This window comes from Oncorhynchus gorbuscha, linkage group LG03, assembly GCF_021184085.1.
Source record: "Oncorhynchus gorbuscha isolate QuinsamMale2020 ecotype Even-year linkage group LG03, OgorEven_v1.0, whole genome shotgun sequence".
NCBI lineage: Eukaryota > Metazoa > Chordata > Actinopteri > Salmoniformes > Salmonidae > Oncorhynchus > Oncorhynchus gorbuscha.
Genome location: NC_060175.1, coordinates 23,804,614 through 23,830,165, shown reverse-complemented (window position 1 = coordinate 23,830,165; position 25,552 = coordinate 23,804,614). Strand labels below are relative to the sequence as shown.

Here is a 25,552-nt window from a genome sequence, read left to right as displayed (position 1 = left end):
AGAGCTTTTTAAAAATATTTTTTAACATTTATTTAACCAGGCAAGTCAGTTAAGAACAAGTTCTTATTTTCAATGACAGCCTAGGAACAGTGGGTTAACTGCCTGTTCAGGGGCAGAACAACAGATGCACCTTGTCAGCTTGGGAATTTGAACTTGCAACCTTTCGGTTACTAGTCCAACGCTCTAACCACTAGGCTCCCCTTCTGCCCCAGTACACATGTCAGAGAAAAATGTCAGAGAAAAAACAAAGCCACGAGGTTGAAGGAATTGTCTATAGAGCTCCCCAGACAGGATTGTGTCAAGGCACAGATGGGGAAGGGTACCAAAACATTTATGCAGCAGACTTTAGTTTATTTAGTAAATATTTTCTTAACTCTATTTTCTTAATACTGCATTGTTGGTTAAGGGCTTGTCTCCACCTGTCCTATTCGGGTATGTAACAAATAACATTTGGTTTGATTGAAGATATAATCTTTAATTTAAACAATAACAAAGCGGACACCCCGCCTCTGTTTTGGTAGACAGCCGAGGGATGGTTCTGTTGAAAATGTAACCATTCTCACATTCATAGACAGAGCTATGGATGCAAGGACTGATGATATCAAAATTATAGTTTCAACGTTTTTCGGCTACAAATATTGGGGTAAAACAAGCTTATATTTTGGGTTCTAATGGGGTACGACAGTTGAACTGAGGCATTCATGAATTATATTATTAAAGAATCAATTGATATATGTCATGCTTTAATAAATAAAAAAATGTATTTAGCAACTAACGATTCTAGCTTTAAATGGGTAATCCCGAGCTGATCCCTCCCTCTCTTTCTCTCCCCGGCGACGCTCGCACCAGACACTGCTGTATCCCTCTCGTTTTTTCCAGCCACGGAAATCGGTGAACCGCGCGTTTATCTGTACATTTACCGCGGATGTACGTGAACCCGGAACCAACTCACAATTTAGACTAAACAAAAACCTCGCTAAGTGAATCTATTGGGTCTGCTGCTGTGCTTTCGGACCGAGCAGATCCTTCCTCTGTGCGATCATTTCCTCCTATTTGTAGAGGAAGGGTGTTAGTTTTCGAAGTGAAATCTCAGAAGTTGGTTTACTTTCGGAACTCGTAACGTGTTGCTCTAGTTTATCATATACTTAATGTAGAGTTACTGATATCTGAAAGTGCCGCGATCAAGCCCATCACTGTGTAATGTCACAGTTGTCAAATTGGAGCCCAGATGGGGAACAAAACAAAACAAAACCGTAGGCTATAGCTCGCACTTCTACAGATCCATCCAGCACGCACATTTATGCCAAATAACGCATAGGGACAAATCCATCTCTCACGGATTTCTCTTTCCATCTCAACGGCATAATATAGCCACTGATTTAGTTTTTGTGTTATGTTTTTCTATGTCAAACTGTAGGCTAGGCTACTCACTGAAAGACCTTTTGCAAAACCCAGCTCTGACCGAAGCGGAAGAGGACAGTTTTTTTCTGTCTGAGATACGGGACACTGGATTTACCCGCTGGTGGAGACAGTGATTGTGTGTTAGTGAGGTGAGCTGAGCAAAGGAAATGAGCGCTCATTGAGACCTTCTCCTGCCGTCTGACTACCCTCAGCATCCGGGTAAGGACTGTGCCTCTCTACTACACAGGTGTGTGAATGAATGAATGAATGCGTGTGTTTTGTATTGGCTTTATCAAGTCAACAAATTGCCTGTTGTCTGCAGAGCTAGTCCTACTTGGGCGAGAACATAATCAAGTTTCAATAAACAGTCCTCCCAGTTTGATCATAAACACGGATGTTTTCTAGGTGGGAACAGCTGTTGATGAGCCTCATCCTTTTTTCATTTCCTCAAACCTAATTGCTGTGTAATGGGGGTGAGATTTAGCGTGTTTAGACATGGAGTCTGTCCTTCACCAAAGAGTGTTTTGTCGCAACAGTTTCTCTCATGTTAGAAATACGTTACTGTGCATGTGAAGAAGCATTTAATGCGACCCTGTGTTTATCCAATAGTTTTAATTGTGGGACATGTCACTGACAGCAATGCGCATCTGTCATCAGGGTATCCCAAAGCCCAGTAGATGGCGATATTGAGTGGTTTCATCTTACCGTCCAAAGGGAATCCATGCAGCTGGCCCTACACTCATATCTCCTCTGAACCGGTTTATACATAAAACATTCTCAATTCAGGCTGCAAAACCGTAAATTTCCTCCTTAACTCGGACATTCAGCCAATCAGACCAGGAGTGAAAAAACAGTCTGCTGTAACCTGATTCACTGGACACAAAATCCGGGACTAGCATTAGTCACTGTAGTGTAACAGTATAATTTTAAACCGTCCCCTCGCCCATACCCGGGCGCGAACCAGGGACCTTCTGCACACATCAACAACAGTCACCCTCGAAGCGTCGTTACCCATCGCTCCACAAAAGCCACGGCCCTTGCAGAGCAAGGGGAAACACTACTTCAAGGTCTCAGAGCAAGTGACGTAACAGATTGAAACGCTATTTAGCGCACACCGCTAACTAAGCTAGCCGTTTCACATCCGTTACACTAGCATGGTGGTGGAAAATGGTGTTTAATAAAGTAAGCATATTTTTCCCTTTTTTCCCCACCCAGCGAATTAAGGAGAAAATGTAATCCTTTGCAGCCTGAATGGAGAATGTTTTATTAACAAACCATTCCAAGGGGGATACCAGTGTATAGCCAGCTGCATGGATTCCCTTTGGATGGTCAAATGAAACAACACTATATCGCTATCTCCCGGCCTTTGGGCTATAATCAGGGGTCATCTCGTGTGCGTTTGTGCAAACTTTTGCTTGTATATGTATGCGTCTGCATTACTGGCTATGCAGGTTTAGCTTAATCTAGTGGTTATTTTGCGTAGTTCAGATTCTACATTTCATGTGTAGTGAATGGCTGTGCTTGTTGACTGCAAAACATAGTATAAGGTTTTAGCTTAAGCTTAGAAAGAGGAGAGACAACCTCTGTTAAGTAGTAAGTGCTTTGAAAAGTCAACCCTTACATCATGTCAAGGGACGTAATCAGCTCTCCTCTCGTCTCCTCCTCTCCTCCCTTCGCATTCCTTTTTCTGGGTGTGTCCTCGTGCTAGTGCTTTTCTACAGAGAAGGGAGATCCCGCAATATCTGCTCGTGACGACATTTCATATTGTGTGACCTCTAAAGGAGGGCATCTGGCTGTTATTTTCCCCTGCTGTCATTTCCCCGCCAAGGGCAGGGCCACGGCTATTATTGCTGTAATATTGTCACCGGAACATTCAGGTGGATCTCCCTCGGGCACAGCAACACGCACAAGCTTTAAAGCTGGCTTTTAACCCCGTAGATAGACACAGTCCCCTTCACTCGAGACTAGGTGTGACTGCTGCAGTGAACTGAAAATATATAATCTTACTGTAGGCTTGATACAGAGGAGGCTGGTGGGATGAAATATAGGAGGACATGCTCATTGTAATGGCTGGAATGGAATAAATGGAACGATATCAAACCTATGGAAACCACATATTAGACTCTGTTCCAATAATTCCATACCAGCCATTACAATGAGCCCATCCTGCTATAGCTTCCCCCACCAGCCTCCTCTGGTTATATATCACACCTTCATCCTTCCCCTGGCTAAGCAATGGGGAACAGCCTCACTGATATTTTTGTTGTTGTTGCATAATTAACTTATTGAGTACTATGTAAGCTGTATTTAATGCTGTAAAAACATGATATAGCAGTCTGTAACAGGTGTTATGTAATCTGTAACTATACCATTACAGTGGGATAGCCTTATACTGTGCCATAATTGCAGTGTCTCATTCATCTCTTTAACTGAGAGAATATTAATTGTCATGTCTGTTAGCTTGATCAATATAACACAACCCGATCAATAAGAGTCAAGGACATGCCATACATGCATAGTGCTTTGTGTGCCTGCCTGTCTGTCTATGTTGATTTGCTGGGTATTCTCATTTGGACAACTGTCAGAACACAGCCGCTAACCTCTTAAGCTTATTTCGGCCCTCTGCTAAATGGTCTCAACCTTTGTGGCAAAAAGTAAATGCGGGTTGCTGGTTCAAGATGCAATCAGAAATCCATCGTACTCCAGACAGAACAGAAACTGGTGCTGTCAGGATTTCAGTGTACATGTTTTTATATATATATATATGAAGGTGCAGCGTTCTAAAGCACTGCATGTCAGTGTAACAGGCGTCACTGTAGTCCCTGGTTCGAATCCAGGCTGTATCACATCCGTCCGTGATTGGGAGTCCCATAGGCCCGCACAATTGGCCCAGCTTCGCCTGGGTTTGGCCGGGGTATGCCATTATTGTAAATAAAAATTTGTTCTTAACTGACTTGCCTAGTTAAATAAAGGTTCAATTTAAATAAAAACAATATAGACATCTGTACAGTACCAGTCAAAGTTTGGATACATCTACTCATTCAGGGGTTTGTCTTTATTTCTACTATTTTCTACATTGTATAATAATAGTGAAGACATCAAAACTATGAAATAACACATATGGAATCATGTAGTAACCAAAAGTGTTAACCAAATCAAAATATATTTTAGATTCTTCAAAGTAGCCACGCTTTTCCTTGACGACACCGTGGCATTCTCTCAACCAGCTTCACAAGGAATGCTTTTCCAACAGTCTTGAAGGAGTTCCCACATATGTGGAGCACTTGTTTTGCTGGCTTTCCTTCACTCTGCAGTCCAACTCATTCCAAACAATTGTGTTGAGGTTGGGTGATTGTGGAGGCCAGGTCATCTGATGCAGCACTCCATCACGTTCCTTCTTTGTCAAATAGCCCTTACACAGCCTGGAGGTGTTTTGGGTCATTATCCTGTTAAAAACAAATGATTGTCTCATTAAGAGCAAACCAGATGGGATGGCGTATCACTGAAGAATGTTGGTTAAGTGTGCCTTGAATTCTAAATAAATCACAGACAGTGTCACCAGCAAAGCACCACTACACCTCCTCCTCCATGCTTCACGGTGTGAACCACATCTGTTCACCTACTCCGCGTCTCAAAGAAATCACAAATTTGGACTCATCAGACCAAAGGACAGATTTCCACCAGTCTAATGCCATTGCTAGTGTTTCTTGCCCCAAGCAAGTCTTCTTCTTATTATTGGTGTCCATTAGTAGTGGATTATTTTCAGAAATTCGACCAATTCGACCATGAAGGCCTGATTCAAGCAGTCTCCTTTGAACAGTTGTGTCTGTTACTTGAACTCTGACGCATTTATTTGGGCTGCAAACTGAGGTGCAGTTAATTTCCGATTTTCTGAGGCTGGTAACTCTAATGAACTTCTCCTCTGCAGCAGAGGTAACTCTGGGTCTTCCTTTCCTGTGGGGGTCCTCATGAGAGCCAGTCTCATCATAGCGCTTGATGGTTTTTGCAACTGCACTTGAAGAAACTTTCAAAGTTCTTGAAATTTTCCAGATTGACTGACCTTCATGTTTTAAAATAATGGAACGTCATTGTTTTTTGCTTATTTGAGCTGTTCTTGCCATAATATGAACTTGGCCTTTTACCAAATAGGGCTATCTTCTGTATACCAACCCTACCTTGTCACAACACAACTGATTGGCTCAAACGCATTAAGAAATAAACAAATTACACAAATTATTTTAAAGAAGGCACACTTTTTAATTTAAAGACTACCTCATGAAGCTGGTTGAGAGAATACCAAGCATGTGCAAAGCTGTCATCAAGGCAAAGGGTGGCGACTTTGAGGAATCTCAAATATAAAAGTGATTTAGATTTGTTTAACACTTTGTTTGTTATGACAGTATTCCATATGTGTTATTTCATAGTTTTGATATCTTCACTATTATTCTGCAATAACGAAAATAGTAAAAATGAAGAAAAAACTTTGAGTAGGTATGTCCAAACTTTTGACTGTGTGTGTGTGTACTATATATATATGTGTGTGTGTGTAATTCGGAAGTTTACATACACTTTGGTTGTAGTCATTAAAACTAGTTTTTCAACCACTCCACAAATATCTTGTTAACAGACTATAGTTAGTCGGTTATAGTTGGCAAGTCGGTTAGGACACCTACTATGTGCATGACATAAGTATTTTTTTCCAACAATTGTTTACAGACAGATTATTTCACTTATAATTCACTGTATCACAATTCCAGTGGGTCAGAAGTTTACATACACTAAGTTGACTGTGCCTTTAAACAGCTTGGAAAACTCCAGAAAATGATGTCATGGCTTTAGAAGGTCCTGATAGGCTAATGAACATCAATTGAGTCATTTGGAGGTGTACTTGTGGATGTATTTCAAGGCCTACCTTCAAACTCAGTGCCTCTTTGCTTGACATCATGGGAAAATCTAAATGAATCAGCCAAGACCTCAGAATTTATTTTTGTAGACCTCCAAGTCTGGTTCATCCTTGGGAGCAATTTCCAAACGCCTGAAGGTACCTCGTTCATCTGTACAAACAATAGTATGCAAGTATAAACACCATGGGACCACACAGCCGTCATACCGCTCAGGAAGGAGATGCGTTCTGTCTCCTAGAGATGCACTTTTCACACCAAAGTACGTTCAAATTAATCCCAGAGCAACAGCAAAGGACCTTGTGAAGATGCTGGAGGAAACAGGTACAAAAGTATCTATATCCACAATAAAACGAGTCCTATATCGACATAACCTAAAAAGGCCGCTCAGCAAGGAAGAAGCCACTGCTCCAAAACCGGCATTAAAAAAAAGCCAGACTACGGTTTGCAACTGCACATGGTGACAAAGATCATACTTTTTGGAGAAATGTCCTCTGGTCTGATGAAACAAAAATAGAACTGTTTGGCAGTAATGACCATCGTTATGTTTGGAGGAAAAAGGGGGAGGCTTGCAAGCCAAAGAACACCATCCTAACCGTGAAGCATGGGGGTGGCAGCATCATGTTGTGGGGTACTTTGCTGCAGGAGGGACTGGTGCACTTCACAAAATACATAGCATCATGAGGAAGGACAATTATGTGGATACATTGAAGCAACATCTCAAGACATCAGTCAGGAAGTTAAAGCTTGGTCGCAAATGCATCTTCCAAGTGGACAATGACCCCAAGCATACTTCCAAAGTTGTGGCAAAATGGCTTAAGGACAACAAAGTCAAGGTATTGGAGTGGCCATCACATAGAAATCTATAGAAAATTTGTGGGCAGAACTGAAAACGCATGTGCAAGTAGGGAGGCCTACAAACCTGTCACCGTTACACCAGCTCTGTTTGGAGGAATGGGCCAAAATGCACCCAACTTATTGTGGGAAGCTTGTGGAACGCTACCTGAAACGTTTGACCCAAGTTAAACAATTTAAAGGCAATGCTATCAAATACTAATTGAGTGTATGTGAACTTCTGACCCACTGGGAATGTGAATAAATAAATGTTGAAATAAATAATTCTCCTGTTATTCTGACATTTCACATTCTTAAAATAAAGTGGTGATCCTAACTGACCTAAGACAGGGAATTTTTACTGTGATTAAATGTCAGGAATTGTGAAAAACTGAGTTTAAATGTATTTGGTTAAGGTGTATGTAAACTTCCGACTTCAACTGTGTGTGTGTACACACACACAACCCTGTCATACTGAGCACTCGTAGTTAGGTGTTGTGTATTGTGATATTTGGTGTGTACTTTAATCTTATCAAATCAAACTTTTTGCCACATGCACCGAATACAACAAGTGTAGACTTTACCGTGAAATGCTTACTTTACAAGCCTTAACCAACAGTGTGGACTTTACCGTGAAATGCTGACTTACAAGCCCTTAACCAACAGTGTAGACTTTACCGTGAAATGCTTACTTACAAGCCCTTAACCAACAGTGTAGACTTTACCGTGAAATGCTGACTTACAAGCCCTTAACCAACAGTGTAGACTTTACCGTGAAATGCTGACTTACAAGCCTTAACCAACAGTGTAGACTTTAACCAACGACTTTGAAATGCTTACTTACAAGCCCTTAACCAACAGTGTAGACTTTACCGTGAAATGCTTACTTACAAGCCCTTAACCAACAGTGTAGACTTTACCGTGAAATGCTGACTTACAAGCCCTTAACCAACAAGTGTAGACTTTACCGTGAAATGCTGACTTACAAGCCCTTAACCAACAGTGTAGACTTTACCGTGAAATGCTTACTTACAAGCCCTTAACCAACAGTGTAGACTTTACCGTGAAATGCTTACTTACAAGCCCTTAACCAACAGTGTAGACTTTACCGTGAAATGCTGACTTACAAGCCCTTAACCAACAAGTGTAGACTTTACCGTGAAATGCTTACTTACAAGCCTTAACCAACAGTGCAGTTCAAGAAGAAGAAAATATTTACCAAGTAGGCTAAAACAAAAAGTAATAATAAAAAGTAACACAATAAAGACTGACTCTCTTTATTGTGTTACTTTTTATTATTATTTTTTGTTTTAGCCTACTTGGTAAATATTTCCTTTTATGTGACCCGTTTCAGGAAACTAGGCATATATTGTGGGTCACTACTTCACATGATAGCTGTTTGAATGTAAACTTTTATTTTTTAATCAAAATGCGTTTTTCATGTGCTTTAAAAACAAACATCTTTGCCATCTGTAAATATGAATAACATTGTTAAATTACGAGCATAGTTGGTTTAGCCACAGAAAAAGGGAGGAACCTTCCCACTATCCATGATTGGCTGAGGTAATGAGTCGGCAGGACCAGCCGAGAGATGAGTTTGGACTGGTCTGCCTTATAGCATGCTTCTGTCTATTTGAGCTGGTCAATTTGTCTAGGTAATCCTGTCTAATGCGGCTTTTTAAAATGTATTTCTTAGTAAAACTGCACAAGTGTTGCTCTCCACTTTCTGGAGGGCTGTGTTTTGAAATCAATGGAATTCAAGTATGGTAGCTGAGGAGATGGAGAAAACATCTATCTCTAGATTGCATCTTCAAACTAAGGGCAACCATGGCATCTGACAGGATATGCATCCATCCATGATGTATACAGGTAAGATAGTCTAGCTAACTACATTTTCAGATATTACACATTTCAAATTTGGACAGAAAATGGTTTCATTTGAAGTTAATGTGTATTGTTAGCTAGCTAATGTTAGCTGGCTGGCTCATTAACTAACGTTATGTGTGTGATCTTATTATTCTTATCATAGAGCCATTTGCTTGGCTAATTATAGCGTAATGTTAGCTAGCTAATATTGAACCTGGTGGTTAGCTACCTGCAGATTCATAGCCCACCTATAATTTAGCCCAAACAACTACCTCTTTCCCAACTGTATTTAATTAATTTTGATCCTTTGCACCCCATTATTTTTAGTTCTACTTTGCACATTCTTCCATTGCAAAACTACCATTCCAGTGTTTTACTTGCTATATTGTATTTACTTTGCCACCATGGCCTTTTTTGCCTTTACCTCCCTTCTCACCTCATTTGCTCACATTGTATATAGACTTGTTTATACTGTATTATTGACTGTATGTATGTTTTACTCCATGTGTATCTCTGTGTCGTATCTGTCGAACTGCTTTGCTTTATCTTGGCCAGGTCGCAATTGTAAATGAGGACTTGTTCTCAACTTGCCTACCTGGTTAAATAAAGGTGAAAAAAAACAACTGTTTCCACAAAGTTGGAAGCACAGAATCATCTAGAACGTCATTTTATGCTGTAGCATTAATATTTCCCTTCACTGGAACTAAGGGTCCTAGCACGAACCATGGAAAAACAGCCCCAGACCGTTATTCCTCCACCAAACTTTACAGTTGGCACTTTGCATTCGGGCAGGTAGCATTTTCCTGGCATCCGCCAAACCCAGATTCGTCTGTCGGGCTGTCAGATTGTGAAGCGTGATTCATCACTGCAGGGAATGGAGGCGAGCTTTACACTACACCAGCTGACGCTTGGAAATGAGCATGGTGTGATCTTAGGCTTGTGCGGCTGCTCAGCCATGGAAACCCATTTCATGAAGTTCCCGACAAACAGTTCTTGTCCTGACGTTTCTTCCAGAGGCAGTTTGGAACTCTGTAGTGATAGTTGCAGCCAAGGACAGACAATTTTTAGGTTTTATGCGCTTCAGCACTCGGTGGTCCCGTTGTGTTGGCTACTACTTCGCAGCTGAGCCATTGTTGCTAGTAGACGTTTCCACATCACAATACAAGTACTTACAGTTGACCGGGGTATGTTTTCCTATGGAGACTGCATGGCCGTGTGCTCAATTTTATGCACCTGTCATCAACGGATGTGGCTGAAATGACCAAATCCACTAATTTCAAGGGGTATGTATGTATATATGTATGTATGTATGAATGTGTGTATATATATATTAGTGCACTTCTCTTGTTACCTTATTGGTTTATCATGTAACCAACTCCACCAACACTGTCATTTTTATTATGATCCCCATTAGCTAGCACCGCAACGCCAGCTAATCTTCCTGGGGTCCAACACCAATTAACAAGACATTACAAACCACCACATATCAAGACTTCACAAACATTTAACACAGACAATACAGACAATTAAAATATCTGACAAGGAACAGATTTAACATTCGGTTGATGCTTTCTATTTCCTGTCCTGAAAAACTGTGTGTGTGATGTATGTATTGTCAAGAGAAAAGAAAAAGAGAGGGTGAGAATAGAGGACATCCTCCAAAAGGATTGTGTTTAGGAAGAGGCAAACTGAAGAGGCAAATCTCTGAACACTTATTTTTCCTCTTTCAAATCCCCCTCTCCTCACTTCTCTTCTTATTCCACTACTCTTTCCTCTTTTCAATCCCCCTCTCCTCACTTCATAATTCCTCTCCTCATTTTTAGGGTTGAGTGCACTGAGAGTTGAACTGGTCTCAGAGTCACGATTCATAGCAGAGGCTAAACCCTTTTGGCACCCTATCCACGGCCTCCTCTGACAGGGCCACACACACAGACCGTGTTAAGCCTGCATGGCTGCGTGGGTTTGCACCTATCCCAGGTGGAGAGGAGAAGGGGAGAGAGAGAGCAGCCATTGGGATTATAGTCCTGCAGTGTCACAGTCACTGCTACAGTCCTAGAGACTGGAGAGGGCTATGTCAGTGGTGTGTGTGTGTGTGTGTGTGTGTGTGTGTGTGTGTGTGTGTGTGTGTGTGTGTGTGTGTGTGTGTTTAGTAGGATTGGGCTGGGCGGTATACGTATTTTACTATATACCGGTATTTATGAACGGACCGGTTTGTGTTTTTACTTTACCTTCTGTAGCGTATTTGAATGTTTGATTTGTTAAATGTGATACGTTGTGTGTTATGTCCATTTTTTATAGTTTACTCCACAACTTGAGTAGTACTCTCTCTGTCCATGTCGCTTTCCATACAGACCTAGTCCCACCCTGTCACTCAAGTAGCTCATTTGTTGTTGCTTGACCACGAGACACTTTCGTTCAGTCTGCATGGTCATTGCAGTGGGCGGCGGTGAGCGGGCGGGGGGCGGCGGAGAGCGGGCGGGAGGCGGCGAGCGGGCGGGAGGCGGCGAGCGGGAGGCGGCGAGCGGGTGGCAGAGGGGCAGGGAGGGTGCGCGCGGAGAGGCAGGGAGGGTGCGTGCGGAGAGGCAGGGAGGGTGCGCGCGTGCGTGCGGCGGCGAGCGAGCGGGAGGCGGCGAGCGGGCGGCAGAGGGGCGGAGAGGCAGGGAGGGTGCGCGCGGAGAGGCAGGGAGGGTGCGCGCGGAGAGGCAGGGAGGGTGCGTGCGTGCGGAGAGGCAAGGAGGGTGCGCGCGTGCGAGCGGAGAGGCAGGGAGGGTGCGAGCGGAGAGGCAGGGAGGGTGCATCTCTCTCTCTCTCTCTCTCTGTGTGTGTTTGTTAATAAAACATTTTTTTAAACCTTTATTTAACTAGGCAAGTTGGTGCTTTTATAGCCAGCTTTTGTGTGTAGTTAGTTAGTTAGTTAGTGTTTTATAGCCAGTCTGTGTGTGTAGATCGTGTTACTACCAGACTTCCAAACACACACGTCAGATGTAGCTGCCGGGGCCAGGAGGGAAATCTCTGGCTCACTGCCTCCCTCCATCTCCCTCCATCCCCCTGTTCTCTACATCTCCATCCATTCCCCTGTTCTCTACATCTCCATCCATTCCCCTGTTCTCTACATCTCATCCATCCCCCTGTTCTCTACATCTCCATCCATCCCCCTGTTCTCGACATCTCCATCCAATCCCCCTGTTCTCTACATCTCTCTTCATCCCCCTGTTCTCTACATCTCCATCCAATCCCCCTGTTCTCTACATCTCCATCCATCCCCCTGTTCTCTACATCTCCATCCATCCCCCTGTTCTCTACATCTCCATCCATCCCCCTGTTCTCTACATCTCCATCCATCCCCTGTTCTCTATCTCTCTTCATCTCATCTTCATCCCCCTGTTCTCTCCACATCTCCATCCATCCCCCTGTTCTCTACATCTCCATCCATCCCCCTGTTCTCTACATCACCATCCATCCCCCTGTTCTCTACATCTCCATCCATCCCCCTGTTCTCTACATCTCCATCCATCCCCCTGTTCTCTACATCTCCATCCATCCCCCTGTTCTCTACATCTCCATCCATCCCCCTGTTCTCTACATCTCCATCCATCCCCCTGTTCTCTACATCTCCATCCATCCCCCTGTTCTCTACATCTCCATCCATCCCCCTGTTCTCTACATCACCATCCATCCCCCTGTTCTCTACATCTCCATCCATCCCCCTGTTCTCTACATCTCCATCCATCCCCCTGTTCTCTACATCTCTTCATCATCCCCCTGTTCTCTACCCTGTCCTTCCTACCATCCCCCTTCCTTGTCTTTCCCTGTCTATCTCTCCCTTCTTCCCTCATTCCTCCTTCTTTCTCCCTCTGGGATTGTGAAGTTGGGGAGTTATGTGTGTCCTCCACATTTTATAGAAACCGAATGGATTTTGTCTTGGCTACTTTGTAGCAAGACATTAAGGTTTCACACAATTCAGTATATGTTTAGAAAATGCATACTGCCTCCAGCTCACATTGCAAAGTGGTGTGTGAAGTGTTGAAGCCTGCCTACTGTTGTCTAAGCACTTGACTGGCAAATGGGAAACTCGCTTGAAATACCAGTTGAGAAATCAAATTGTTGCTCAATGATCGGGCTTATAAAAGCATGTTTCACTCTAGCAGCAAGAGAAGCCGTGGTCTGACAGAATTTCCACTCAAACTTGGTTCTATATCTGTATGGTTTGTGAGTGTGATAGGCTAAATAAAAATCATAAGGACAAAGAAAAATATGTAAATGAACCTATAGACCGATAAGCATGACCGGTCAAATATACAGCGCATTCGGAAAGTATTAAGCCCCATTCACTTTTTCCACATTTTGTTACGTTACAGCCCTATTCAAAACTAGATTAAATAATAGTTTTTCCTCATCAATCTACACACAATACCCCATAATGATAAAGCGAAAAAAAAGGTTTTTAGACATTTTTGAAAATGTATTCAAAATAAAAACAGATACCTTATTTACATAAGTATTCAGAATCTTTGCAATGAGACTCAAAATTGAGCTCAGGGGCATCTTGTTTCCTTCGATCATCATTGAGATGTTTTTACAACTTGTTGTAAATTCAATTGATTGGACATGATTTGGAAAGGCACACACCTGTCTGTATAAGGTCCCACAGTTGACAGTACATGTCAGAGCAAAAACCAAGCCATTAGGTCGAAGTAATTGTCCTTAGCGCCGAGTGAGGATTGTGTCGAGGCACAGATCTGGGGTAGGGTACCAAAAAATATCTGCTGCATTGAAGGTCACCAAGAACACAGTGGACTCCATCATTGTTAAATGGAAGAAGTTTGGAACCAGAAAGACTCTTCCTCGAGCTGGCTGCCTGGCCAAACTGAACAATCGGTGGAGAAGGGCTTGGTCAGTGAGGTGACCAAGAACCTGAGTTTCTCTGTGGAGATGGGAGAACCTTCCAGACGGAAGCCACTCCTCGGGAAAAGGTACATGACAGCCCGCTTGGAGTTTGCCAAAAGGCACCTAATGGACGCACAGACCATGAGAAACAAGATTCTCTAGTGTGATGAAACCAAGGTTGAACTCTTTGAACTGAATGGCAAGCGTCACATCTGGAGGAAACCTGGCACCATCCCTACAGTGAAGCATCATGCTGTGATGTTTTTCAGCGACAGGGATAGGGAGACTAGTCAAGATTTGAGGGAAAGATGAATGGAGAAAAGTACAGAGATCCTTGACGAAAATCTGTTCAGACTAGGGCGAGGGTTCATCTTCCAACATTACAATGACCCCCTAAGCACACAGCCAAGACAATGCAGGAGTGGCTTCAGGACAAGTCTCTGAATGTCCGTGAGTGGCCCAGCCAGGGCCCGGACTTTAACTCGATCAAACATTTCTGGAGATATCTGAAAAGTAAATGTGGAGTAACACTCCCCAACTAACCTGACAGAGCTTGAGAGGATCTGCAGAGAAGAATGGGAGAAATACCCAAATACAGGTGTGCCAAGCTTGTAGCGTCATACCCAAGAAGACTCGGCTGTAATCGCTGCCAAGGGTTCTTCAACAAAGTACAGAGTGAAGAGTCTGAATACTTATGTAAATGTGATATTTCCGTTTTATTTATTTTTTACAAAAATGTCTAAACCTTTTTTCACTTTGTCATTATGGGGTATTGTGTGTAGATTGATGAGGAACATTGTAGAATAAGGCTGTAATGTAACAAAATGTGGAAAAAGTGAAGTGGTCTGAACTTTCTGAATTCATTGTATTTACATCGCCTGGTGTTTTTGTCAATGAATAGCCTAAAAAGCGTTATTTTGTAAAGGGGATTTTTGAATTCTCCCGGACATTGGTTTGGGGCAAATTTTATTTAGCAACTTTTCATATATTTTTACCGGCTAACGGAAACACTCTCTCTCTCTCACACACACACACACTGAACTTGGCCCAGTTACATACGAGCATGCAGACGAGGCGGCTGATGAGCCTGTCCGCAGGAGGACCTGAAGTCAAAGTGGAGTATACCGCCAGGAGAAAGGCGACATCACCAGTGGAAAGACTCAGCAGGCTCTCCCATGGATCATTGTTGACAAGTCATGGAGAAAGAGGGAACCACCTCGGCGAAAGGACGTTCACATCCGAGAGAGACTCAGGCATTTCCAACGGGAATATGGAAGACACTGAATCGGATTTAACAGAATTAATAGTTACCGCGAGCTGTTAAGATGTTGGGTTGTTACAGTTGACATTGCAATAGGTAAAATATCCTCCTTATTTTCCCCCAGTGCAGAACAAGGGTGCGTAGCCAAAAGTATGTGTTCTTTACGAACACAATAAGTAGCGTCACGTTAATAACATATATATTAGCTAAGGATTAATGACACATTGACGGGGCAACAGAAGGGCATATCAAGGGGAGGATTCATGATATCCAAGCATGACTGATATAGTTTTCACTTGTAATTAACGGATGTGTATAAGCAACGAAATAGACGCCCTTATTATTTTCAGTTCCAACTGGTCTTGTTTGTGACGACGTCACGCATTTTCATATCTGAGCGAGGGGCCCCTCCTGCGGACAGACTCATCCCCTCAAACCCCAGAGGCAAGAGACAGTCCTCTGACATGGGAGTCCAAATTCCAAAGTATTTTCCCATTTTGGTTTACTTTATTATCATTCTTGATCTTTTGTTCATTTTTAGATTCATGATAAGCAGGCAGATGTGGTACATGTATGTTTTGTTCGATAATGTGCATATTTATATCCAGAAATCTCGGTTTACATTGGCGCCTTACGTGCAGTAATGTTTTGATTCCAAAACATCCGGTGATTTTGCATAAAAGATACGGCGCTCAGAACCCAAAACAGCCAGAAGATTTTGGAATCAACAGTTAGAAACAACACCATAAATATTCACTTACCTTTGATGATCTTCATCAGAAGGCACTCCCAGGAATCCCAGTTCAACAATGAATGACTGATTTGTTCCATAAAGTTCCATCGTTTATGTCCAAATAGCCACTTGTTGTTAGCGTGTTCAGCCCATTAATCCATCTTCATGAGGCGCAGGCACTTCATCCAGACAAAAACTCTAAAAGTTCCGTTACAGTCCTTTTTAGAAACATGTCAATCAATTTATGGAATCAATCTTTAGGAGGTTTTTAACATAAAACATCAATAATGTTCCAACCGGAGAATTCCTTTGTCTTCAGAAAAGCACTGGAACGACAAGTAACTCTGTCGGGAGCGTGCGTCTTGAGACCCAGGCTCTCTACCAGACCACTGACTCAAAAAGGTCTCATGAGCCCCTCCTATATAGTAAAATCCTCAAACCAGTTTCTAAAGACGGTTGACATCTAGTGGAAGCCCTAAGAAGTGCAAACTCTTCCATATCTCAATGTGTATTCGGTAAGCCAATAATCTCCATTTGGGTATTGGTTAGACAATAATTAGAAAATTAGGGTGCAGAAATGTTATGCTCTTAGTGTAACCTTTATTTAACTAGGCAAGTCAGTTCAGAACAAATTCTTATTTACAATGAGGGCTTACTCCATCCTCGTGCCCTGCTGGGATTCTTTAGCTAAATAGCCCATTACAGTACTGCCGACCGTCACGTTGTACGTTATTTTCCGTTCCAGCAAGTACCAGTCAAAAGTTTGGACACACCTACACATTCCAGGATTTTTCTATATTGTACTATTTTCTACATTATAGAAAAATAGTGAAGACCTCACAACTATGAAATAACACATATAGAATCAGTTTAGAACAAATTCTTATTTACAAGGACAGCCTACTCCTTCCTTCCCAACAGGTATTTGAACCCCAGTCTCCCGCGTGCCCCACATTCTGTAGTACAGACATGGCCTGCTTTCCCTTATGTAAGGAATTAGGCACTTTCCCATATTTACTACAGTATGTATTGTAGACTGCACAGTAGCCTAATAATCAAATAAACACATTTCGTTAGTAAAACAATTATTAAAAAATACTCTTTCAAAATGCAGATGTGGATTGAGTTATGGGACCATAACAAATTACTATGGGAATAAATATCACTGATTTACAGAAATATTGGAACAAAGTTATCTAATGAAGGCAAACAATTTAGAAATCATCCAATCCTGGAACCTACTTACCAAGACTGTCACATTGTACAGTGCCATATTTTCCATTCCATCCTAACAGAAGCCCTGAGGGTTTTGTTTTTCACAGAATAGAAACACCATAATATTATTCAAATTAATTAAGCAAGTACCAGTCAAAAGTTTGGACACCTACTCATTCCAGGATTTTCTATATTTTTACTATTTTCTACATTGTAGAATAATAGTGAAGACATCACAACTATGAAATAACACCAGTCTCCCGTGTGCCCTGCATTCTGTAGTACAGATATGGCCTGCTCTCCCTTATGTAAGGAATTAGGCACTTTCCCATGTTTACTACAGTATGTATTGTAGCCTAATAAACAAAGAAACACATTTCGTTAATAAAATAATGATAACAAATACTCTTTCAAAATGCAGAGGTTGATTTAGTTATCGATCCGTAACTAATTACTATGGGAATAAATATAATTGATTTTCAGAAATATTGGAACAAAGTTGTCTAATGAAGGCAAGCAATTTAGAATCCTCCAATCCCGTTGCCTACTCCCGTCCATCACGTTATTCATCACCATATTTTCCATTCCATCCTGACGGAAACCCTGAGGGTTTCGTTTTAGAAACACTATAATATTAATCTAATTAATTAAGCCACATTTCTTAATCAATCCCATATACTATGTTATATACAAAAAAGGTTTTAAAATATATGCTAATGCCAATAAGGAATACTATCAAATGCTTTTCAAAAATGCTCTTTGGTGGTCAAACTAGCAATAACTTGAAGTAACTTGGATGAAAATTAAATGATGTGCTAAAGAATGCTGCGGCAGCATGCAAGGTGTGCAGCAGTATCACACAATTTTTAAAGGAGGAACCACTGTACTCACACGACCAACAGACATTGGAACAATAATCGACAGGAAAATGGTGAACAAAGAGCACGCTTATACAATTACGAATCAATGGGAATAGGGACCAGGTGTGCGTAATGACAGTTCCGGAGGGATCCGTGACACACACTCATATTTTCAAGCATAGTAGTGGCTGCATCATGTTATGGGCATGCTTGTAATCATTAGGGACCGGGGACTTTTTCAGGGTAAAAAATAAATGGAGCTAAGCATAAGCAAAATCCTAGAGGGAAACATGGTTCAGTCTGCCTTTCCAACAGACACTGGGAGATAAATTCACCTTTCAGCAGGACAATAACCTCAAAGACGAGGCCAAATCTACACTGGAGTTGCCTAACAAGAAGACAGTGAATGTTCCAGACTGACCGAGTTACAGTTTTTGGCATACATTTAATTGAAACACTTTGGCAAGACCTGAAAATGGTTGTTTACCAATGATCAACAACCAATTTGACAGAGGCTGAAGAATTTAGAAAATAATATTGGGCACATTTTGCACAATCCACGTGTGGAAAGCTCTTAGAGACTTACCAAGAATGACTCACAGCTGTAATCTCTGCCAAAATGTGCTTATACAAAGTATTGACTCAGGTGTGTGAAAACATGTAAATGACATATTTCTGTATTTCATTTTCAATATATTTGTAAAAAATTCTAAAAACGTGTTTTCACTTTGTCATTATGGGTTATTGTGTGTAGATGGGAGAGAAAGTATATTTAATCCATTTTGAATTCAGGTTTTAACACAACAAATTGTGGAAAAAGTCAATTGTTATGAGTACTTTCTGAAGGCACTGTTTATGGAAAGCTTACCTAACTCTTCCACTAACAGAACAGAACATGACTTATTCCACACTTATACAGCATAAGCCAACCGGTGTTACCACAACCTGTTCGAGGCCTAGTTTGGTTCAGCTCTTTATTTCTACAGCAGAATTGTCTCGTCTCTTTTGACAGAAGAGTTCAGGAATACAAGGTCTGCTCAGCTATGTGCTAATCCCATAAACATGAGGCCTTGGAGGGAGGGAGAGCAGGAGGGGGTGCCGAGACAGAAAAGCACATGAGAGCAATGTGAGTCTGTGTGAGAGCACACCTCTATTTTGTGAGAAGGCATCATGTCAGCTCTATACATCACGTCTATCTGCTGAGTAAGACTCAGCTGGTTCTGGGGAGACAAGTAGAGGATTCTAGAAGAGAGAATGTGTATGCAGCAGTAGTTTGGGAGAACTGTAAGACAGGACTGTGAGACACCCCCCCCCCAACCCACAAGTATCAATGGCTCTCTTTGTGTTTGCATCACTCTGTCTCAACCAAACCTTGTTAGCACATATTCCATTAGCATTAGCATGATCACATTTAAAACAAGAGATGCCAGTGAGGCAGGAATGCTATGTGTATGCTAAACACACTGAACCCCCAAACTGGTTGTGACTACTCATCTGGGACCATCTTGTGACTCCAGTAGAGGAGCAACCTTGCAAAACAGTCACCAGAGGCTGACAAGCTCATTTTCCTAGAGAACCGGCTATTTTCAATGTGTGTGTGTGCACTTTATTACACAATGTGTGTTTCCACTCTCCTGAATGAGTCATGTTTAGATTTTTAAGGCATTTTAATCAAAACACTTACGCTTTAGTAAATAACTGCTATTAACCAATGTGACCTTGCTGCACATGTATTGTATGTCAAGTATTATTTGTGACATTTACTAGTTAGTCAATAATGTTGGCCAACATTGGATCCCCCCTGCTGTGTCAATAAAGCTTTCAAAACAGAAAATGCAATGTGATTGGTTCGATGGCAGGCTCAGGGTCATTGGCTGACATAGGGTTTCTGCCCCAGAATGCAACACAAAGTAGGGTGTGTAGCCAAGCCAAACATATAATCTATTCTAATGGAATTAGAAGTAGAACCCAGATAGTCATTAAGAATGGAACAATGTCATGATCAGAGGCAGTAACAACATGGCATCCAGTCAAGCAGACCAACTACCCTTCTACAATATTATTATGTTCTCTACTGTTCAGTATTGTCACTCTCTTAGAATGGAGTGCAGTTCACCATTTCCCTATCCAATACATTATTTTGTATATTTTCCAGTGTAGTACTTGTAATCATTGGAGTTCCAATTCATTAAGTATATCAGGAGTTGTCTGTATCTAGCTTTAACCATAGTAACCCAAAGAAGAACACAATGATTGTGATTATACCTAAAGTATACACAAAAGCAGGTCAGCTAATTGGGGCAAGGATCTTGTGTTTATGTCATCTCTGTGAAGAGACACTTGTATTAATCACCTGTGAGCCTGGGGTCAGGGCATTTTCCTCCCATTGTGAAACACATTGGGCTTCATATTGACAGAATGTCAACCTGTTACCTGAAGAATTCTTCCACTGCACAGTACTTTACTCAGAAATTAAATAGTGAATCTGATAGCGATTGCATCCTGTGCGATTGCATCCTGTGCATCACATATTTACTGTGAAACTATCTCCCCTTAAATGTTTCAGTCCTGGAGAGCCAGGGTAGAAGTAGTGTGTTAATGGAAAAGAAGGGATGTTGTGGATGAGTTGAAAAGGCATTGTCACAACTAACCCAGATATGTGTTGGATTCTAGACAGGCTGAGATATGTGGGAGTAGAGCTGGGCAATATGGACAAAAATCCATGTTGCGATAAATTGCTTGCCTTGTTGTGATAATGATCGAGGTAAGTGTCTAACAATGTCCACCAATTCTGTTTTTGTATTACCCTTTTAAACTACTACAACTTTGATAATAATGGCGCCAGAGGAGAAGGCTGCCGTTTTACGGACTTCGAACCAATTGTGCTATCGTATGTGTTTTTTCTCGTTATTTGTAACTTACATAATGTTTCTGCCACCGCCTTGTACTTCTGGATATCAGAACAGCGATTACTCAGCGATTTTTTTTTTTTTTTTTCTTTAATGAGTCAGATGCAAAGGATTTACTTCAGACACCGGTCAGATATAGGGGTCATAGGTCGGGGTGCCTTGTAAGAATCCGACGGCGAGTGGGTAACCCGCCTCTACCATCATTCCTATTAGCCAACGTGCAATCATTGGATAATAAACTGGGTGAGCTCCAATTTAAGAATATCCTACCAATGGGACATTAAAAACTATAACATAATATACAGCTGGCTGGGTTTTCTGTGCATCGGCAAGATCGAACAGCTGCCTCCGGTAAGACAAGGGATGGCGGTCTATTTGTCAATAACAGCTGGTGCATGAAATCTAATATTAATGAAGTCATAAGGTTTTGCTCGCCTGAGGTAGAGGATCTCATGATAAGCTGTAGACAACTCTCTTGGTAAATAGTGTGTTCATCTGTATTTTTCGTAGCTGTCATTTTATCACCACAATCCAATGCTGGCACTAAGACCGCACTTAACATGCTGTATAAATGTTTGTTTTTTTACCTTTATTTAACTAGGCAAGTCAGTTAAGAACAAATTCTCATTTAATAATGACGGCCTACCCTGGCCAAACCCGGACAACTCTGGGCCAATTGTGCGCCGCCCTATGGGACTCCCAATCAGTGCAGGATGTGATGCAGCCTGGATTCGAACCAGGGACTGTAGTGACACTTTTTGCACTGAGGTGCAGTTCCTTAGACCGCTGCACCACTCGGGAGTCCATAAGGAAAAAAATAAAATGCTCATCCAGAGGTGGTGCTCCTAGTGGCCGGGACATTAATTTCTAACAGCATGTTACATGTACAGAGGGGAAAAAAGGTCTAGACAACCTTTACTCCACACACAGAGACTCATACAAAGCTCTCCCTCACCCTCTATTTGGTAAATCTGACTATAATTCTATCCTCCTGATTCCTGCTTACAAGCAAAAACTAAAGCAGGAAGTACAATACGGAAGTGGTCAGATGACGCAGATGCTAAGCTACAGGACTAGCACAGATTGGAATATGTTCCGGGATTCTTCCGATGACATTGAGGCGTACACCACTTCAGTCACTGGCTTCATCAATAAGTGCATCAATGACGTCGTCCCCACTGTAACTGTACGTACATACCCCAACCAGAAGCCATGGATTAACAGGAACATTCGCACTGACCTAAAGGGTAGAGCTGCCACATTCAAGGAGCGGGACTCTAACACAGAAGCTTATAAGAAATCCTGCTATGCACTCCGACAAACTATCAAACAGGCAAAGCGTCAATACAGGACTCGAATCGAATCGTACTACACCGGCTCCGAACGCTCATCGGATATGGCAGGGCTTGCAAACTATTACAGACTACCAGTTACAGACTACTATTACAGCTGCCCAGTGACACAAGCCTGCCAGATTAGCTGAGCGGTGGTAGGCTGAAGCAGGCGCGTAAACATTCATTCAAACAGTACTTTCGTGCGTTTTGCCAGCAGCTCTTCGTTGTGCGTCAAGCATTGCGCTGTTTATGACTTCAAGCCGATCAACTCCTGAGATGAGGCTGGTGTAACCGAAGTGAAATGGCTGGCTAGTTAGCACGTGCTAACAGCGTTTTAAACGTCACTCGCTCTGCGCCTTGGGGTGGTTGTTTCCCTTCCTATGCATGGGTAACGCTGCTTCGGGGGTGGCTGTTGTCGTTGTGTTGTTGGTTCGAGCCCAGGGAGGAGCGAGGAGAGGGACGGAAGCTATACTGTTACACTGGCAATACTAAAATGCCTATAAGAACATCCAATAGTCAAAGGTTAATGAAATACAAATGGTATAGAGGGAAATAGTCCTATAATTCCTATAATAACTACAACCTAAAACTTCTTACCTGGGAATATTGAAGACTCATGTTAAAAGGAACCACCAGCGTTCATATGTTCTCATGTTCTGAGCAAGGAACTTAAACGTTAGCTTTCTTACATTGCACATATTGCACTTTTACTTTCTTCTCCAACACTTTGTATAGAGGGAAATAGACCTATAATTCCTACAATAACTACAACCTAAAACCTCTTACCTGGGAATATTGAAGACTCATGTTAAAAGGAACCACCAGCTTTCATATGTTCTCATGTTCTGAGCAAGGAACTTAAACGTTAGCTTTCTTACATTGCACATATTGCACTTTTACTATCTTCTCCAACAATTTGTTTTTGCGTTATTTAAACCAAATTGAACATGTTTCACTATTTATTTCAGGCTAAATTTATTTTATTGATGTATTATATTAAGTTAAAATAAGTGTTCATTCAGTATTGTGGAATTAACAGAACATATTCATATTCTTGAAACTACTCAAGCTTCTTTGTTTGCTTTGTTAATCACCCTGTCATACAGATTTTTGAATAGCACATGTAATTGTCATTATTACAAATACATTTTTAAAAATTGGATGATTTAATCGGTATCGGCTTTTTTGGTCCTCCAATAATCGGTATCGGCGTTGAAAATCATAATCGGTCAACCTCTAATGTAAACAATATTACAGTGACCAGTGTTCCATGACTATGTACAGTAGCCTCTGAGGTGCAGGGTTGAGTATCGTGTGGTAGCCGGCTACTGACAGTGACTAAAGTAGAAGGCAGGGAACTGGACGGTGGCCGGCTAGTGGTGACTGTTTTACAGTCTGATTGCCTTGAGCTGTTTTTTCAATCTCTCAGCCCCAGCATTGATGCACCTGTACTGACCCTGCCTTCTAGATGATAGCGGGGTGAATAGGCCATGGCTCGGGTGCCTGAGGTCCGTGATGATCTTCTTGGCCTTCCTGTGACACCGAGTATAGATGTCCTGGAGAGCAGGCCGTGTTCCCCCGGTGATGCATTGTGCAGATTTTCTTTATTTTTACTATTTTCTACAATTGTCTTGCTTTGGGCTAAATCACAGCTGTGTCTCCCCTTCTTGAGGGCCCTCTGGTACTCATTTGCACGGGCACTGATTTGAGAACGCATTATAGAGCCCAGATGCTTACTTATGCACTTCAAAGGAGTCCTTTTCAAAGTTCTCTTCAGGTGAGGGAGCTGAGAACAGACCATAGGCATGACTAGATTTATTCACAAATGTGTTAATATTCATTGATAGGTGTTGTAAAAGCCTAGACATCCACTTATGTCTATGCTACTATAAAAACGTTTCTGTGTGTGTGTGTGTGTGTGTGTGTGTGTGTGTGTGTGTGTGTGTGTGTGCACGCGCCAGCTCGTTCTGCTCTTCTCTGAATGTCAACCTTGTCTTGATTGGCCGGCAGGTCATTCTGACAGTGCAGTCAGTTTCCACACATACATAGCCTAGAGCTGCCAAGAGAGAGAACTTTAATTCAATCACAGCAGTTGTCAATTTATTTTAATTTGATTTGGGTTAACCTTTATTTTAACTAGGCAATGATCCGTGGCAACACACCCATGAGAGATGGAACACACGCGCACATCAATTATCATTGTTTGATGTTGGTTTTAGAGCCAGTGTTGGTTGCTCTGTGAGTGGTTTCAACAACCCCTCTTTTTTATGAGACAGAGGGATCAAGTTCACATTTTTTAAGATTTTAAGAGAATCCTGAGCCAAAGCCAACAGGATCGTCTGGAGATCCTCTATTTAGCTGCTAATAAAAGGCCCTGTCTTTTGGCATTTGTCCATGTAGTCTCAATTAGGGCTGGAAAAACAGTGTAACCAACGGTTATGTATGAAGACCGGCATCAAATTAAAATAACAGTCAAATGAACATGATTTATTCTTCTTATTCTTCTTATTGTTCTTATTAAAAGGAATTGTGGGTGGAACATTTGACTGAAGATGGGATGTGGCCAGTAGTGAGGAAACGCATCAGCACTTCTTTCACAGAGCAAAGACGTTTAGGATTCGGGGAGAAAATGAAATAACAAAACAAAAAAATGCAGCCGCAGCACACAGAAATAAAATGAATAGAACAGGTTAGAGCCTCTAATCCCGGAAATGTGACTGGTAAACTCATGGGTACACTCGCAATGGCTGCCTGGTATTGTGATTCAATCATTTCCATGGTAAAATGTAGAATGTTTATTCAAATGATTTTAACTGATGTGCTTATGCAATGGAATGTATTTTTTTGTAATGTCTACTGAGTTGAATCAACAAATCACAGCACATATTTTAATTCCTGCTCTGCTCCTATGGTTACACTCGCAATGGCCGCCAGTCCACCCATTATGCCTTCATTGACTTGAATGGGGACGCCAATTCCATTCATTATTTGCATGGCAGCATATGCAGTCAGGAGCGGGGAGAGGAGAAAATGTGCATAAATAACATCATTTAAAAAAAATTATTCTAACGGTCATTACGGTTTCCACGGTCAATTGGCTGGTCAATTATCTTCATCCAAAATTCCATGACCATCACAGCCCTAGTCACCACCACTATGACATGTAGTATGTCCACCTTCTTCACGTTGCTGACTTTCATGTGCTTTGCTGTCTTCCCCCCCCAGACATTTCTCTGATTAGTTTTGTTTCTTTGGCTTTTGGTCTCTTTACTTGATTCAGTTCTCTCTCCTCTCTGTCTGCCCTCTCTCATTATCTTCAGCTCAGTTTCTTCTCTCGTCTCTTTCCATGTG

At 41.8% G+C, this 25,552-nt stretch overlaps 1 protein-coding gene across 6 annotated transcripts in view; it reads left to right on the top strand.

Annotated features, from left to right (window-relative positions):
- Positions 1-818: 818 nt before the first annotated feature.
- The window catches only part of LOC124028940 (plasma membrane calcium-transporting ATPase 1-like), a 176,117-nt gene continuing 151,383 nt past the window's right edge, over positions 819-25,552 (top strand). For 2 of the 6 annotated variants that reach the window (XM_046340867.1, XM_046340848.1), the window contains exon 1: positions 820-1,620. The gene's annotated coding sequence lies outside the window, so the exon portion shown is untranslated. Of the gene's footprint in view, positions 1,649-25,552 lie in introns of all 6 variants that reach the window. The other 4 variants (XM_046340855.1, XM_046340835.1, XM_046340861.1 and 1 more) reach the window with 3 other exon arrangements.